The sequence below is a fragment of the Centruroides vittatus genome, unplaced genomic scaffold, assembly GCF_030686945.1.
Source record: "Centruroides vittatus isolate TY-2023 unplaced genomic scaffold, ASM3068694v2 contig_970, whole genome shotgun sequence".
In the NCBI taxonomy this organism is placed as follows: domain Eukaryota; kingdom Metazoa; phylum Arthropoda; class Arachnida; order Scorpiones; family Buthidae; genus Centruroides; species Centruroides vittatus.
The window spans coordinates 2,366,413-2,381,930 of record NW_027122643.1 but is presented as its reverse complement, the minus strand read 5'-3'; the positions used below and the strand labels follow the sequence as shown (position 1 = coordinate 2,381,930).

Here is a 15,518-nt window from a genome sequence, read left to right as displayed (position 1 = left end):
CATACATACATATATATATTGGAATTTTCTCGATCATTTTTTAATATTTTTTGTTATGGTCAAGTCTTCAAGAGGTTTCCAAGATTGTACTTGCAAAAAGATCCAGATGTTAAATTTGCGGTAGTAATTGCCTATCCAAATACATTGCTCTATAATATAACAAAGTGATCAATGAGCAGAAAATTGATACAATCTGTAGAGCCGCTGAATACGTAGAGGGATGTGTATCAAGTTAACTATGAACGAGACTAATTAAAAAGGAAAGAAAGGAAGGATGGTTTATAAAAAAGGACAATTAAATTGAGACAGGAATTAAGATAAGGTTGATGGAGGAAAGACTCCTCAAAAGCTGGAGTTTCTTATAAATCAATCAAGACTTGTACTTTGTTCCAGTAAGACAATTTATTATAACACAAACATGTTTGCTATGATTTCGGAGACCTACAATCAGATCTTATCAACTGAAAAATGAAAAAAAACTAAGGTGTTGCCGCAATTATGAGGGGGTTGATCATTTAGGTGAATTGGATGTAGTGTTTTAAATGTGCACAGTGGTCGGGGTGCTGAAAGTGTGGTTGATTCTTTATAAAATAATAGACAATATGCAGAAAATAACCAGAAGTATAGAAATAACAACAAAAAGATTATAATAGCTGTACCAAAAGAGGGTGTCGGCACCAGTCGATCCTCGGATACCTGCCAGACCTAGCACCGCTTTTATGAACCCGTTGTTTAAGAACACAGAAATCGTGGATTTTTCGTTCATTTCACGTGCAAGCGGCGGTCGGTGGGTAGGGCGTCAAAGGAGCCAAAAGGACGCATGGCGATAATGTAGACGGGGGGGGGTTCGGATAGGGTAGGAGCAAGGCGTAGGACTATTGGGCGTGCTTTGAGGCTGAGGGATGGAAGTGCTATGCGTATGGGGGCCTATTGTGAGAAGGAAAGAGTTGAAAGTGATAGGGTCCGAACGAATGGAAGCAAAAGATGGTGTTAAGGTGGGGTGCTTTGTGTCTGAACAGAGTGAGGATGCGCGGTTTTTGGCCTTGGCTGAGCTAGGTGATGATGGAAGGGAAGAGGAGAATTGAGCGATGGGAATAGTATTGTAAGCAAAAACCCAAACCTACAAGTGAGCCATACCCTACTTATAGAGTGCTTCTCCCTCAGAAAAGTGGGCGGTGACTTGCGCGACGTGTGCTAAGCCGGCGGCCGCCCGTGGTTGGGCGGTGTTTATAGCGGCCTTAGGGTTTACAGCGACTAAATCCGAGAGTACTTCAGAAGAAAAAGAGAGACCTAATGAAGGTGGACAACCACAGGTGCTGAGGGCTTTAGAGGCGTTATGCGTGCTGCTCAAGAATATTGGGCGAGGCGGTAGTGCAATGGGCGGGGGAGTGTGCGCGCTAGGGTCAGGAAGGATGCTGTGGACGAAAACTATAGATGTGTGCGTTATTGTTGGGCAAGGATGGGGTTGGGGGTCGGAAAGGGCCGGAGTCACAGACTTAAGTGCCAGAAATGGCTGAGGAGGAGATGCCTTCTGGTGATTTGAATGAAGTGAGGCTTGCGGTGTCACACGAGTAGCGTCGAATAGGAGAGTAGTGAGCAAGTCTTATTGGGTACGGTGCTGATTAGGGCAGAAGAATGACTACTTGGTGTCGAGCGAGCGATCATATAAACTAATACCAGGAGAGAGCGTAGATGTCGAGCGGAATATCAGATAAAATCCAGAGCATTACAGAGACTAAAACAACTAGGCACATAAATGTACTCTATCTGAGCTTTAAAAAGGGCCACCACCTAAATCCCTGATAGACTTATAGGTACGAGAGAATATCAATGATATTCTGCGATAGGACGAGAGCAGTAGATAAGGTCCGAGTGCTACAATCCTGGATATCGCGTCGCGCTCAGGTTATGACTTTGTGCACCGAAGATAATGCGAGCAGTGTTGGTATCCGGATACGTGGTTTCATGCTGTGTCAACAGAGAATGAGAAGAACTACATGCAGAGAATCGGTGGAGAGAGGAGTATATCCGAGACATGCGCATGGCAGGTGCAGTCTCTAGCGAGAGCATAGATCCGATAGCTAACGAGAGATGGAGAGTTGACTAAAAACACTAGAATCTCAACTGAAATCCACCTGCGACTGCCATACCTGTAAGAAAATTAAAATTCCAAACATTACACCATAACTCAATTAACAAAGGACGCCTGACTTTACCTAAGCGAAAGCCTGGAACGTAATCAAGGAAGTCACTACTAAGCGAATAGGACTCCAAATTTCTTGGAGGAAATGTGTGTTATATACGGTTCACACCACGGAAGCTCACTCACTATTAAAACTGGGCTGATGTAGACCGAACATGTGTAAATTAAGATACTCGAAATTGTGTACTATTTTATCCTAGCTGAGTTTCTCTCAGAAGGGTATGGAATCACGGATATAATACTGTTAAATGGATATTAAATTTATTGCTCCTAGATCCGAGAGACTAACGAAAAAGAGGAAGCTGTGATGCGTTGTCACTCATCTATTACTTAATCAACATCCGATGTTTCGCACAGAAATTGAGAAGATTTGACCCGGACAAGAGACATTTTCTTCGTATCGCATTATGAGTCAAACAGTTAACTTCTAATATCATAATCAAATACAAATCATATTAGATATAGCCGTTAATGTTATGCTATGAGTGAACTACAGATAAATCGCATACGTCTACATATGCTGAGAAGGTGCGAGTATTTGCGAGGAAGTACTATCTGGATAGGATTCCGCCTTTCACATTGTCTGTCTCTGAGCGAGTGTCACGTGCGAAGTATGAAGAGGTTTATAACACTCACTTGTGATCGAATAGAATTAACAAAGTAACCCAGTTCTCTGGCAAGGAGTCCCTCTAGCCCAGTGTGGAATCGAGATATACACAGAATGTCAGTGCAGCAGAATTCTTCCTGCAAGTATTCGGCTATGAGATCGTTCTCGTATTATTCCAGCAATTACACCTCGATCACCCGAGTGGCATCACAATGTCAATTTTCTGTTTTTCGACTTATCTTATACTGTTCTCTTCTGAGTGTATAAAAATGATATCACTCTAGATGTGTCTCTTTGACAATAGAATCCGATATAGTGGAGCAGAATACTGTCGGGGTCCCATGAAGCAGCTATGTCTATACTATCGATCCATCTCTATGCGTCATTGCGGCTATCGACACTTTGGCTCCTCCAGACTCTCAACTTTTGTCATAATACCTTATCTTTTCAATTGAGATAGCGATTAGAGATACTCAATATTGGCAGTAACATTGACAAGACCACACCGATATCACGTATTGCTCACTACAACCCTTTCGAGTAATCTACGCGTGAATGCTCCAGAGTCTAGTAGAGTATACACAGCATCATATTACCATGACAAGAAAAAGTGCAAAACCCACACACTCGAGAAATCTAACGAGCGAGAGCTACACACAACTAAAAATATTCTGATTATTATATAAGCGTTGAATAGCATACAAAGTGACGGTATCTGGGACCAGCTTAAAAATCACACACTCAATATACGAGAAGATATAGGCAACCGGAGAATACAAGAACTCAATACTCTGTCAAGTTCGCACTATGACGTATATATAAGAGTCCACTCTCAAATTCCTAACCGAGGTAGAGAGGAGAGTGATTACAATCGAATATCGAGAACGAGGTCCGATAAATAGCGTAATTAAGTGATAATGAGTATTTTAGAAGTGAGATCTTCTCTCGGCCACGGCGGATATCTCTTACGCAACTTGATTGCCACAAGACTTGTGAGGCAAGAGATTCTGTGCACTTCCTCTTGACAATTTTTGAGCACTAGAGAGAAAATATGTAAAGATCCATATAGGGATGCGACGCAGAGATAATTCGCCCCAATGCCAACGCTATTACGGAGAAAAATATAAGAGAGAACTCTTCTTAGAACCAACTTCGCACTATCGATCATACCTCGATTTATCAATAACCAGTTATTTCATGCATCTTCTGGCACACTTACAGATACCCTGGCAGAGTGAGTGTGTCTATATAGAGACTAGGAAGAGGTCGAGGAGCACAGCTGGAGAGCGATGCGTAACTCGTGGCTAAGCTTAGAAGTAGCGGTGAAATTTCGAATTGCCTGAACATACTACACTCAGAGTATCACATACTATCGAGAACGGAATGCTACTCTAATAGTATCTTAGCCGCTGCGCGCGGCACACTTCTTACACATCTCTATTCGACTATGTCACGATCGAGAAGAGTCAACTCGATAGCACTTACCGACTTCAGCGTAAAGCGCTGAGAGCGCGGGCGTGAGAAAGTATGAAAAATCTACAATACCGCCCGGCTTCTCATGAGATTTACACTCGAGAGATGATTACATCCCCATTTCTGATTTTGAGCATGCTTTGATCCCTATGTTCTAATGAAACTTGGAATAAGAGATAATCTCTGTCGCATATGCGAGAGCATGACTCATTATTTTTGTTCTCTGGGATCACGGATGGTAGTACAGGAGACGAAGGAATAGCCCCCTCAAGTACAGCGATGGCGATTATGAGACATGCACACGTGAATTCGAGGGTTGATGGATAGAAGAGGTAAAGAAGTCTATGATTTTTGCGAGGCGACAGAGATTATTAGGAATGCCAAAATGAGCAAGAGTACACTAATATTCAGAATGGGGAACAACTACATCTAACAATGATTACCGAGTAGTGGCATACATACACCGACTCATCACGAGTAGTATCAGTATAGAATTATGAGGTTCATCGTCGAACGAGAGGAGACGCACGATGTACTTTGTTGATTCACAATCGTTCATATTTGTGTAGTATGATAAAAATGTTTGTATGCAGGGAAGAGCCCACACAGTAATTAAAGAAGAACGTACTCATAAATAAAGATTCACACAATAATACACATTGACACAGATAACAACTATCGAAGACTAATATAGAGAATAAGACGTGTGTGTATAATTTGAGTCACACCTGTTATCAAATATCATCATCTTCAGGAATAATTGAAAGGAAATCGGCTTGTCGATTGTGCAGATTGGCATGGACGTTTATGTTGAGATGTTGGCTGAAGTAACACAGCGCACAACCAACTATTTAGATAGCACACAAAGACATGTGAGAGCGCAATCTTATACAAAGAAACCATGTCGCGATAGATAGTAATACTCGTTTCACTAAAAGGTATCAAGGGATCATACTGCTGTATTTGGCGTCTCTCTGTAGAATATACACACACATCAATACGCGAATACGAGTTATACGAAAATGTTGTACCAGTAAATCATCACCAATAGAGACAGATATTCTAATACGATAAATACACGAATGCCTAGCCGGTAAGAGGCGTAAAGCGAGCCCGACGGCCTTCTGAGCAATGGTCTCATTTGCGACTGGAAAGGCACTGAGGTCTCATTGCAGTGGTATTTATTATTAAGACGGTTTTTTTCATGGGAAATGCTTATATTTATAATTACACGAGATAGATCACTCTGAATCTCTGAGGCGAGCAATGCAGATGCTTAGTACCACGCACTAATACACTACTCTTAATCAAGAAGACGACGAGATCATCTATTACCCATTTAGCAAGCACAATGGTCAAACGAGAGTCTTATTTAATTATCCGACCGTCGTTTCGAAGATAAAGCTCACGTTTGTGTATACAGTAAGGGAACAAATGCCATCGAGTAACCTTTTGGCCAGAATTATGCAGGCGGCAGCAATAATAATTTGGATACACCGTGTCTTATCTATACAGGAGCGTGCGTGTAGCTTGCGCATATTATAATATGAAGATGCTACAACATAAATATGTTTGCTGGGAAAAAAGGAGACACTACTCCCTAATGTAGTGCTATCGCTCATATCTAACATAGTAACAAGATTTATCTAATAAGTCATCATATTGCGATCTCCTGTTGAAAACAGAGATCAAATAATACCCGTGGTATTCGGGAAGAACAGACAAACATATGTGATTTTCTGTATTCATTCACATTGAGGGATGAAAAAACAAATGACATATACGATGCCTCGTGAATCGTCATACGAAATTAAGTCCAAGGCCGTAACAAACTTAACCGTAACTCAGTGAAATCCATAAATCATATCTATACAGAGAAGATAATATGAGACGTGGAATAATAAACCTCTTTGAGAGATAGCGAGAAAGTCTTGGATTTATATCTGTACACACACGCAAAGACAGGCAATTGTATCACACACACATTATTGTATAGTATACCTATATTTCACGTGTTCTCACCACCTCTTCTGGCGCTGTTTTATATAATATCACGGCCCAGGAAAAACCGAGTTCTCCAACTTCAACTTTGCGAGATATCCGAAAATGTAATAAAAAGTGAAAACCTGTGAGTATCACTATTACCACTAGATCGACATATCTCAAAAACAACGTGTACAACACAAACATATAGATAGAAGACACAGCACGAGACAAGAAGAACAATAGAACATAACAAAAATAGCGAACAAAAGACATTTCGATATCACAAACACTCTCGTGATATAGAGGAGTACCGGTAAAGAAAGTAATATAAAAGTATATGAAGAAGAACCATCCACGACTCACTATAACAAAACTTGCTGAACACATATTCAGGCGAAGCTACAAGATCCTGGATAAATCAATATATAACAATTTAAATAATCACATCGATCATTATAGATCCGAATGAATTATGCAGGAGATGAATGTAATAACCTGCACTTGTGACTGACGAGAAGAGGAGAATATATTAATACTCCTACTCTCCGTACTTTCCAGAATAAAAAATATATACTTACGGAGTCAGGAGTAGTAGGAAATATCGCAAGATTCAAATATTCGTCTTAAGAGATGATAGACATGGTATTTCATTATAAAGCATATAGCGATTAAGTAGTATATAATCCATAACCATAAACACTGAAAGATATATTCTGTCTAAATAGAAATTTATCTATATTAGAGTGTGCGACTGAGTGCTTTATTAATGCACTATTATTAATATAATATATCTTATTGCGTGAGCGTGCGCAATAAACTTATATTCATCAGTTAGTAAGAGATATACTATTATTACTGTTTCTATGCATCTAGCTGTAACAACGTTATTTGCAGCTAATTAGTTAAGAACAAATAGAGCCAGCATCAATTTATTAGAGAACATTATAATAAAAGTGTGTAACTACAGGGAGCGTATGGTTCCAACGAGATTATGAAGTGCGATGTAGCGTAGAGGAGATAGGAGGACAGGAGCGAGAGGAAGGAAGATTTTTCGGAGAGAGAGAAAAACGGGACGAACAGAAACAAAGAAAGTTATTAAGGAACGGATCCGAGGTTTTATTTTCTTATTTATTACCGCCAGTCACCCCTTCGAACCAATTTTCAGTCTTATCATTTCTGTTTAATTCTCTTCCACCTTATCTTTCTCTAGGGCCCTGTACTTAGTTAAGCTAGATATAAGTTAGAATAAGTTCTTTGTCTTGTTGGCACGCGGGGACTAATTGATGACATTGTTACGCGCAGTCCCAAATGTATTTGTATTAGTAATTAGTAAGTGTGTGTAATCGTTTCTTTGTAAATTATTTATGTTCGCTGAAATTAATAAACCTCTTTTTTTAATTCTATCAAAGCCGAGCGACTCTCAGGGTCTTGTTATTCCATATACTCGGCTAACAAGCACAGAATGTTCAAGGCTGGGGGACATGAGCATATAAAGTACGTCCATTACACTTACAATGAGTGTATTCTGCATACAGTATGTTCTCTGCAGTTCAAGTACTTTTACTGATATTCTTAGGCAATATTTGAAAGAAAAGCACAGATGACATGAATGTTAGTGAAATTGTTAAATTTTTAAATATTTTTCTATTAAATAAAAATATACCAGTTTGTTTGTGTTTAGTTTACCCCATAAACATTGAACAGTACTTATGTGGCTATTTTATATTTTATTTAGAGAAGACTCTGAAATAGTAAAAAAACTTCTCAGAATGTCAATAAAAATTCATCAAAAGAAATTTTAGAGTCATACTGAGACTTTTTTGTTTTTGTTCTTATAATCTTTGTGAAGTATTCCACAAGAACGATACAGAAATATTAATGTGAAGTTGAGAGATCATTAAACATTTTTATAAAAAACAGAAGATAAATTTTGCACTTGTGTGGCCAACTGCACTCTCTTCTATTGTATGCAACAACATGCATTGACAAAACTTGATGTCCATTGTAGTTTGAGTACATCCATTCCATGTCCATTAAAAAATACATGCATGGAATGTATGGTATCTAATAGAAAACATAGTAATACTACAATATGTGTATCATTTTATTTTTTAATAAACATACTTTATACACTCATGCATCTCCAGCCTAATATGTTGAGTATACAATTTTGATCTCAATAATGCAATGTTTAATAATCCAAAAAGTGTTGTCTCCTTGAGGTTTCAAGGAGACAAACAATTCAAAATAGAAAACTTTTACAATCAAACAGTAATTATACAAACATATTTATAGCAAGCATGTTTTCAGCCATCTTAAATAAATATCATAATATTCTAGAATATGATAATATCTATTTAAGATGACTGAAGATATTCATTCATTAAAAATAATGCAATAATAAAAATAACATTGTAAATAGTAGTTCCAATTTAATAAAACAAATAAAAAGAAACTCAAAGCATTTAAAAAATATACAGTATAGTAATTTATTACTATACTGAAAGTCTATATTTTTTAAATTAGATTTATAAGAAAATTATATAAGAAATTTTCTGATAATATAATTACTTTCTTCCATTGTTGTAATATGAACTACTTGACTTGGTTCACTCCAACCTAAAGCATTTTCAGCCAACACTCTAATATGATAATTTGTTACTGGTCGTAACCCTCTTATCATCCCTGTAGTTTCTCTTGCCAGATAATGATGTTGTTCGTTCAGCTGTCTCCCAACTATCTGTGCCAATTGGAACAACATTAAATATATATATATATAAAATACAACAATAAAATAGGTGATATTCTTTTTAATCACTAAATATTTGAAAAAATAATAAAATTTAAATATACATAAAAATATCCAGTATATATAAAAATTTTTTAAGTATCTTATAAGACTTAAAATCAAACATTTACTTTTTTGTGATTCCTTTCATTGTTAAAATAATTATAAATTTCTACACTCAAAGAACACCAGAATGAAATCAATCATGTACCTGGAACCTGTTACTAGTGTGGGTGACATGACAGCTTCAGAGACCTTCTCTTCAGTATTGTTGGGGATCATACCTTCCACCAACAGATACTTGAAATGGCTGACCTGATATGCTATAATTCATTTTTTCTGTTCAATAGAACTACGTACACGCAAAAAAGGGAGGTCCCCATGGAGAGCCCTGTATCTGGGGACTTATGCGAAATGGTCATCTGACAGTTGGAGCACAGGATCCTGCCACGGTTTTTTTCCAAACATCATTTTATATAAAAGGTACATCGACGACATCATCATCCTATAGAAAAATGTACTGGATGTGACGGTATTTGTGGAATCGATTAATGACAACCCATATGGCTTAGCCACGGAAATCAAACAGGCTAACAATGTTTAGGTCTAAGAAGTGGACTTCCGTGTCAAGATCAAAAGGTTGATGGTCCACCTCAGTCTACCATAAACCAGGTACGGCCTCTCTTTACATCCCTGTTGGGTCATGTGATCCATTCCAGTACAAGACTGATGCATTCAACACTTTAATTAGGAGAGCATTTTCACATTCCTCCACTCCGCAAGCTCTAGCCACCGAACTGGCGTATATTAAATGCATAGCAACCAACCACGGGTACCCTAATCTGATTCATAGGTTGATCGATCGTTATCACTGCTCTGTGCGGGAGTCCGCCATCCACACCCGCAGTGACAACCGACCAGAAGATGAAACACGTGTCCCTATCATATTTAATCTATGCATTAAATTGTTACATATGGAGATCGCCAACAAACACTGCTTCCAGATCACGTACAGGAGATGTCTGACAGTCTTGGACATCCTCCACAATGGGAAAGACGCTCCCAATCAGAACAGACTCCCGGGCATCTACTCCATCCCTCTTAAGGACCACAGGTGTGATAGACACCTTATTTACATCGGTTCCACCAAACGTTCCTTGGAAGTTAGAATAAGTGAGCACTCTGTGGAAATTCAGCATGGGAGGAGCTGAATTTGTCTGTCGCCTGACAGGCCCTCATGGACACTGGTCCATGAGGGCCTGTCTTTAATCAACTAGCCACATGAATGTGCATGTCCAACACAACGTTCTTACACGAGATGTGGATTTGATTCTAATTTTAAATATTCATGTTCTATTTTGTTCTACGTTCCTTCGCTTGTTCTAATTTTAAATATTCATGTTCTATTTTGTTCTACGTTCCTTCGCCTGAAGAAGAACTATTATTGTTCAAAAACGTTTGCAATATATTTATCTGTCGTATCACCCACATCGATAACAAATTCCAGGTACGTGATTAATTATAAATTATAAAACTTATTTATATATTTTAAGAGCTGAACTCGATGAAAAAATTCTATTCAAAAATTTTTGAGAGAAAAATCACTGAAGATATGATTAAAACTTTTCTCGCGGATTTGGTTCCTTGTTTGAGGTGACCCATTGAATGTGTCATGCGGAACTGACAATTGAAATTCAACAATTGGACAGTTGTGTGATGATTCTTGGGACTTCATTAGGAATCATCACACAACTGGAATCATCACACACAGGAATCATCACAAACCCACAAGAGACCACCAAAATAAAAAGGAGGGAGTTCGTTGTCATGACAGTTTGCTGTCATCAATAGTTCTTTAAACTGTGTGTTTGTGCCCGATCCTGTTTTGGATACTGCTCAAGCAGTCGCTGATCCTCTGCCCTCTCAAGATGAACAACTCCTTCGAGTCACTGAAGCTTCTTCCGAAAGTATCTGGCAGACCAGCAGTCAACAATCTGCCGATTCTGGGATTCTGAAAAGGGATCAGCTTCTACTAAAATATTTACCAATGTGCAAATGATTGTAAACTCTCTCTCAGTTAGGGACTATACTCAATATTTAAAATTACCACATAGCTAAGCATCTAACTGACAACTGGAAGAAATACACGCTACTATGAATTTAACAATTAACAATACCCGTTTATTTATCTAGACTAGTTACAAAGCTATATACAGACGTCTCTCAGGCATCTCAATCCTGAATCCAAGCACCTACAAATGCAACCACTCATGTCCAAAAAAGAAATTAGTGGCCATTAAGGTTTCTGTGTGTCCTTAAAGACACAGTGGTGTCAGTCCTGATGAACTAGTCATTGCAAATGCAGTGTCGACCCTTCAGTCCCATGGTGCTGAAGCATAGGGGGCGCTCTGGCATTGTCACATACAGTAGACCCCCCCATTATAGGGGGTCTACTGTATGTGACAATATAACTGGTTCATATAACACAGTGAAAAAATTGCAATCGGGTTTGTATAACACAGTAAAAGAGACTCATATAACACGGTAAAACATCATCGTCGACTCATGTCGCGACAGGATTGGTCAAATCTGGACCAATAGCGAATATTATACAAACCGTTGAGTTTAAACAAGCACTGGACCTACTAAAAAACATTTATCATTCAACGGCCATAAAAATTATATTTTTATTAATGATGTCTCCAAAGTTAAGTTATTTTTCCGTGAAAAATTCGCTGATCAGAAACCACGTGTCCGCTGTTCAATGAGCTGCTCCATGAAAAAAACAAGCTTAAGCAATGGCGTTGTCAAACGGAGCACACTCTGTAAGTAATCTTACAATTTTTTGTTTATATCATAGTTTATATGGATTATTCCCAAAAAATTATACATGATTTGGAAATGTTGAGTCAAATTAGTCTATAATCGATTAATTTTATGGAAGAAAACCTTTCAAACAGCCATAGCCCCTAAACTGCACACGTACTGGGCTGTGATTGGCTCATGTATTTGTGACTCGTACAACACGGATTCATATAACATGGAACATATCTACCGTGTTATAGGGGGGTCTACTGTATTTCTATCAAAAAAACTTTTACAGTTCAAAAATATTTCACAAATTTTACTACAAAATTTAAATACTACAGTTTTTTTTAATAATAACAATTTATTTATATTTACAAAATGTTGTAAAAGTTTATGTATATATGTAGTCCATATATATAATTTATGTAGTGTATAGAGTAACTACCTAGTAATTCATATTTCAAGATGACCATCACCATTATGATACATAACTTTAAACAAAGTTTTTTCTACTAATTTTTAGTAACAACCTGTATCTTGATGAAATATAGTTACAAATAAAGCAAAGTAGTTGTTTTATTTATTTATAAACTTCTAGAAGAATGACATATCCATAGCTGCTTCACTAGACATAGACATGCACATTCATATATTTAAAATTTTGTAAAAAGTTTTGCCAGTCATACAATTAAAAATTAAGGAACTTGTATAAAGTAGAGATGGATCAAATATGTTTTTTGCTAAATACTGAATACCAAATAATTATTCAGATGTTACTGTTACAATATATCAAATGTTCTTTCCTTTCTCAATTACCAAATACCTAATATTCAGCAATATCGGCTGATTTATTGAAAACAGCATAAAACAAAAGGCTTTGCATAAAGTACAGGGCAGTATTTTCTATTTAATAATTTAAAAATAAAAATAAAAACTGTAATAAAAAGTAGGAAATTAAATCTTACTATTTTTTTTGTCAACAAACTGTGTTTATTTATATATAACCAACAAAATTGCTTACTTCTTATAGATGTAGGAGCATTACTGTTTGTTTGTTATATCACTCTTTAAATATTATTAATAAATAATATTTAAAGAGTGATATAACAAAAGAACAGTAATGCTATTGTTAATAAAAATAAATAATATTTGCATTTCTGAAAATTATATTTGTTTTGAAATGATATTAAAAAGTTATTAATAAATAATAATAGTTTAAAATTTTCTTTTCATTCTATTTTGTGTTTTTTTTTTTTTACTTCTTTCTCTCTCAACTAAAATGAAATTATTTGGTTATTTGGACTTTGAAGAAGTATTTGGTTCAAATATTCATCTAACAATAGTATAAAGTAACAAGCTGCTCAATGACAAAATAAAAAAATGTTGTGTAAGATAAGTTTATTTCTAATTATATGATCAGCACAATGTTTTCAAATTACTTATCTTTTTCATTATTTACTGGTATTATTAAAATCATCAAATCACATTATATAACCTGTATCAGTCTGTATACAGAGAAAAAGTATTGAGATTAATCATTTTGTTTATGTTTATAATAATGTTCAAATAAATTTAATTCATTATTGATCAATTTTGGAATTTTCTTATCAAAAGATGATAAAAATAACTTGACATAAGAACATATCATGTTATCTTAGACTAAAAAATATAAATTTGGTAAGTATGTATAAACATTTATCATCAACTCTTTTTGTGAATTTCATCTGTAATACTTTTGAAGTATATAGTTCAACTTTTGTAATGATTAAATCACTTCATTTCTATCTAGTGAATTTTTGCATTTTCACAATCTATCATTTAACAAAAAAAATCCTTTTTGTAACAATAAACATTTAAATGATTTAAACTTTTTTATTGTATTTTACACAATAACAACAGAAGAATATTTCTTATTCAATAATTTAATAATGAAATTTTACAAAACTGTATTATTATAGGATTAAAAAAGACATTATTATTGTATTTTTCATATTGTTTTTGACATTTTCCACTGTTGTTTATGTTTCAGTTGAAACCATTAAATGATGAATCACAAATGACAAAATGTAATGAAAGGACTCACAAAAATAATTAATTTTTCTAACTGTATGAGAATAAAGTGACTTAGAAAAACATTTCCTGTATTAAATTAATAGGAGTTAAGCAAAGATTTCAAACAGTAAATAAACTATTAATACTTACTGCATGTATATAAATATATGATATTTTTCATATCAACAGAAATACCATAACTTTATATAAAAAATTATATATAATACTTCTTTTCTTGTAGAATTTCATCTGATGGTAAATTCTACAATTGAAACTTTAGCAAAGATTTATCAGGGGGAAACTAAAAAAATCCACATTTACCAGCACCTTTTCCTCAGTAGATATAAAGCTAAAATGTCCCTGAGTGGTAAGGATAGAAAAAAAATGATGATGTTCCAATTTTAAATTTGTACTTTTAATTGGATATTTTACTGTGTTTTTTAAAGAATATTTTTTAAACTTGATGGCCAAGCAGCCTAAAAAGAATGGTCAGGTTGTCAAATGTTTGTATTCTGGAACACTAGAAGTAAATAAATGGCAGTTTCCAGCTTTGGACAGACTGTGTCTTCAAATTAATTTTCACTTCTTTTCTTCTTGCACAAATTAGAACAATCAGAAAGAGTTTCTTTATAACAATTAAAGCACAATTTCAGCAACTTAATTAAATCATCATTTAGAGCAGTAGGCTATTCCAAATGCTCAAAAAAAAAAAAAAATGAAATGTATATTTGTTACAAAATAACCAATAGCTACATTATTTGTATATAGTATAAAAATTTGATGATAAGTAATGTGACTATCAATTGTCATTCTCACCAGTATAGAACGAATTAAGATAATACTAAACAAATCTAGAAAAACTTTCAGTATTCATTTAAATTCAACTATAACAGCTATAACTATATACTAGTTATAGCTATTTTTTGAAATTCACAAGTTAATTTATTCTAATTCTTATATACAGGGTGGGCCAACAAAAACGAAACGGCAGAGTGTTCATGTTTGTCCAAGCAAATTGCTCGGACAGGTCGATTTTATTCTCGAGGGGACATCTTATGCAATAAAGTTTTTGCGAATCTGAATATTAACTAAACAAACATTTTTTTTTAAATAAATGTTTGTTTAGTTAATACAAAATAAATGAGTTTTTAAAATTTTTTGTTGTCTGTTGTATTCAGAATCGCAAAAACTTTATTGCAAAAGATGTCCCCTCAAGAATAAAATCGACCTGTCCAAGCGATTAGCTTGGATGAACATGAACACTCTGCCGTTTCGTTTTCGTTTGTTAATGAAGTCAAATTCTTTGTTAATGAACTAATTGAATCAAGAATTCATATAATTTAAACAAAATTATATAGATACTTTAAATCAGCATAAAGTACATTTAAGAAGATCATCTTACCTGATGCCGCTTTATATTGTATTTTGTATGCTGTTATTGCACTATTTCCTGTATAAGGTTGTGTCCAACGAACTGTTATAGATCGACTGCTAATTTCTGATGCAAGGATGTTAGTAGGACTGTCAGGAGGTTCTATAAAACAATAAATTTATTATTAAGCATATAACAATAAATTCCATAAAAATATATTTACAATTAC

The 15,518-nt window shown here is 35.3% G+C and overlaps 1 pseudogene; it reads right to left on the bottom strand.

The window, feature by feature from the left end:
* Positions 1-15,518, bottom strand: part of LOC136985431 (cell adhesion molecule Dscam1-like) — a 205,500-nt pseudogene that overhangs the window by 86,093 nt on the left and 103,889 nt on the right.